This window comes from Ochotona curzoniae, unplaced genomic scaffold, assembly GCF_017591425.1.
Source record: "Ochotona curzoniae isolate NIBS_2020 unplaced genomic scaffold, NIBS_Ocur_1.0 scaffold_4937, whole genome shotgun sequence".
Classification (NCBI taxonomy): Eukaryota; Metazoa; Chordata; class Mammalia; order Lagomorpha; family Ochotonidae; genus Ochotona; species Ochotona curzoniae.
Window position 1 is genome coordinate 1,468,530 of NW_024467126.1, and position 4,244 is coordinate 1,472,773.

The following is a 4,244-nucleotide window of genomic DNA, read 5'->3' on the forward strand; positions in this document are numbered from 1 at the left end:
ATGAAACTCTTTTTTAGAAGTAGCTACTGGGCCCAGAACGGTAATCTTGTAACTAAAGTCCTGGCCTTGTATGCAGCGGGATCCCATACCGGTGCTGGTTCAGGTCCTGCTACTCCTCTTCCCATCCAGCTCCCTGCTTGCGGCCTGGGAAAGCGGTCGAGGATTTCACAAAGCCTTGGGACCTGCACCTGCATGGGAGATCCAAAAGAAGCTCCTGGCTCCTGGTTTTGGATCGGCTCAGCTCCAGCCTGATGGCTACCCAGGGCACTGGAGGCAAGGGGCTGATCAGCTCCAGACACGGCAGGTCTCCCAGGCTTCAGCCTGGAACAGGAGGGGTCACGGGAGCCAGTACGTCACCGGCCTGGTGGGATTCCAGTCAACCAATGGCACACCTAAACGGACATTCCTTACATGGTTGGGGCATAGGCAGCCCCTTCGCCAGCCCATGCGTCTAAAAGAGTACAAAACTCCTCAACAAATATTTCAGAGGCCCTTTCGCCTCCATCTTCCTTCTGCTCTGCACAAAGAGGGCCCAGGAGTGGATTTTCCAATAAAGCTTCCGTTACAACTTTGGACAACTTGCTGATATTCCGCCAGCAGGTGGGCGGTGGTCATCATCTAACACAGCCACTCCGGGGAGAGTGAACCAGCAGACAGAAGAGCCTTGTCTCTGTAGCTCCTTCTCTCCGTAATCCTGACTTTCCAATTAAAAAAAAAAAAAAAAAAGCTGCTATGCAGCAACTTGAGACAGAGTGCAGCTGGGCGCTCCCCCAACACTCACCCAGCCCTGCCCTCCGCCTCTTCCTTCCAAAGCGAGTATCTGTGGGAACAGAGACGGGTCCCAGCAAAGGATGACCAGCACCTGCCTGCAGCAAAGGCCTGTGAGCTCGCAGGCCCCACCACCAGCACAACTTCTCGCCAGGACATCTGCTGGCAGGTGTTATAAAAAGCTAACTCCTTTCTCACCTCACAGATTCATTCTTGGGTGCTAGTTGAATTATTATTATTTTTTTAATTATTCATTTGGAGAATCAAAATGGTGGAATAGGTAAGGATACGTTTAAATAGATGGAGAAACATTAGCAGTGTGAAGCAGAAGGGGCACATTCCAGGAAATACAAGAGGCCAAACAACAGCAGAGGGGCACCCGGAGGCTGACACAGGAAAGCAGCGGAGACAACAGTGTGATGTTGCAGTGACTGATACTCCAGCAATATTCAGCCAACAGTGATCTGAACTCCACCGGCAACCAGGTGGGAAGGGTGTTAACCGGGAGCTCCAGAGGTGAACCCGGACAAGGAACTGCCCATCCTGCTGGTCTGTTTGATTGGACCAGGAGCAGACTGCCAGAGTCCAGCTCCAGCTGAGTTCGGAGCTCGGGAAGGGTGCATGGAGTCGGCGATAAAGAAAGACACAGACACTTGTTGCTGCTTCCTTGCTTCTTGCTTCTTGCTTGCTTTCTTTTTCAAGAAGAAGCTGTTCTTTTTATTTTCTTAGACACATCACAAACTTCTGCACAAACGTTTGATTTTTTATCTTTTACTTTAGAACTAAGACAGCATGCACAGATGTTCAATTAATTTTTACTTCATGGTCAACCAGGTGCTCTTAAAGATAATTCTGTAAGTTACTATATTCAGTTTCTTTAAAGCAAGCCGTTATTCATTCTTCAGAAGTAGCCATTAGGTGACAGCCAGAACTCCAAGGCCAAGGCACAGATGGTTACCTGCTAATCAGTAAAACATTCCTACTGCATTTTATTTTCACAACTTATCACTAAATGGGAGAAATACATCAAAAGGGAAAAAACATAAAGATGTAAGACAAAAAGTTTCAAACATTAAATCCCCCTACAACTGCAGCCTCTACAACCTCATAAACAACCAAACAATAATCAAAAGTATATCTCTATGATGTTAATAGAATCGCCCTATATTTCCTCTAGTTAAAAGATTATGAAAGCGGCTAAAGCAGCTACATTTTCTATGCTCTAAAGAGTTGCAAGGACAGGCTAACCTTTAAGGTCACAGCAACTATATTTTTGCCATAGCAGTTTCAGCTCTTACTCCCATCACTTCCATTAGTTTGTAAGATTCTTGTTAAGCCGTTTCCCAGAAGGCATGCTATATTCTGGGCCCGATTTCAGGGCAATGGGTAGGCACACAATAAGGTGTCCAGAATGTCACGGGTTTAATTGTACTCCTGTGCGCAGTTAAAGGCCCACTCACTAAGACATTATCAATCACATTAACTCTTAAGCTCACAGTAGTTGCCAAAGCCATCTCACAGGGGCAAACAATGCCTCAATAGATTACAGAATTCTTAGTGGGGTGCTTGAGTGTCCATGCAAACAGGGGGTGAGACTGCGTCAAGGTGGTCAGAGAGAAATCGCCGGGACTTGCCAAACAGCTGGAAGCTCCCCAGGCCCTGCCAAGCAGGGAGCTGTTCTCTTCACACCTTCGTGTCATCCACACCTACTGCACGGACCCCAGCAAGAGACACAGCGGCAGATCCTAGACAGACGTTGCGGGAACAGGGGACAACAGTGAGCTGTGCATGCCCTAAGCTTGGCGAAAACTCACTGAGCTCAGAGCACTGCATTGGTAGTGCCATACCGACTATGGCATCAATATGGGTCAAAATAGGTCCGTGTGGCCCCCCCATACCTAACAACCAACAGGTTCTGGCAAGATTAGGAACACCAACAACCTAGCTATATAGGACACCTGGTGTCTCCCTAATCCTGGGACCTGCTCCAACTGGAAGTGGGAGAGAGGTTGTACAGACAATGGGGCAGCCTCAGCACGGTATCACAGGAGGTGGAGACTGGTGGGCCAGGAGCTGGGGCTGTGGAGACCATAATGGTAATACAACATCCAGGAGGAGCACAGAACTCTCAAAAGCGATCTTCGCCACGACATACGTTAATCAAGCTCTCTTCAATGAAACATAAGAAAAAGATCCTGAAATACGCACATGAAAAAAATCAACTGACATATAAAGGAATGCCAATTAAACTCACAGGAGACCTCTCACAGGAAACTTTATAGGCCAGAACAGAAAGGAGGGACATATTCCAGACTCTAAAAGCAAAAAATTGTTGGCTTAGGATAACGTATCCAGAAAAATTTTCCTTTGAAAGTCTTTGAAGGTGAGATAAAATTTTTCCACAGTAAAAATTAAAAGAATATGCCTTTTCCAAACCTGTCCTGCAAATGATACTTAAAGATGTTCTTGAGCCCAGCACAGTGGTCTAGTGGCTAAAGTCCTCGCCTTGAACACACTGGGATCCCATAAGGGCGCTGGTTCTAATCCCAGCTGCTCCATTTCCCATCCAGTTCCCTGCTTGTGGCCCGGGAAAGCAGTCGAGGACGGCCCAGAGCCTTGGGATCCTGTACCCCGTGGGAGACCCGGAAGAAGTTCCTGGCTCCTGGCTTCAGATCAGTATAACACCAGCCGTTGTGGTCACTTGGGGAGTGAATCATCGGATGGAGGATCTTCCTCTCTGTCTCTCCTCTCTGTATATCTGACTTTCCAATTAAAAAAAAATGTTCTCTTGACAGAGAAAATGATTGGTGCCCACCAAAACCAAAGCAAAGAAAAAGAAGTACTCAACATATTTGGTAGCCGGAAGCTGTGATCTGCAGCAGGGGTCTGCAGACAGGTTTGGGGAGGGGAAGCCCCAGCTCCTGCTCTTCCTGCGCCCCACATCCCAAGAGCCCCACACCCCAACACCCTCACAGGCCCACACCCCGACAACTCCACAGCCGGACACCCCCATACCTCAACACCCCCATACCCCGACCCTCCACAGCCTGACACCCTCACAGCCCCACAGCCTGACACCCCCACAGGCCCACACCCCGACAACTCCACAGCCCGACACCCCCACAGCCCCACAGCCTGACACCCCCACAGGCCCACACCCCGACAACTCCACAGCCCGACACCCCCACAGCCCGACACCCCCATACCCCACCCTCCACAGCCTGACACCCCCACAGGCCCATACTTTGACACCCCCACACCCCGACACCCTCACAGCCCCATACCCCGACACCCCCCCACCCCCCAGCCCGACCCGGTTCCCTAACCCGTCACCGCCCGGGGAACTGCGCAGCCGCCGCAGGAAGGGGCGTGGCTGCGGGCCTCGCGCATGCGCGCGCCGAGCCTGGCTTTGGCGGGTATTTCGCGGGCGGCTGAGGCGGCGGACCGGGAAGTCGGGTTCTTCGTGTTTTTTTTTT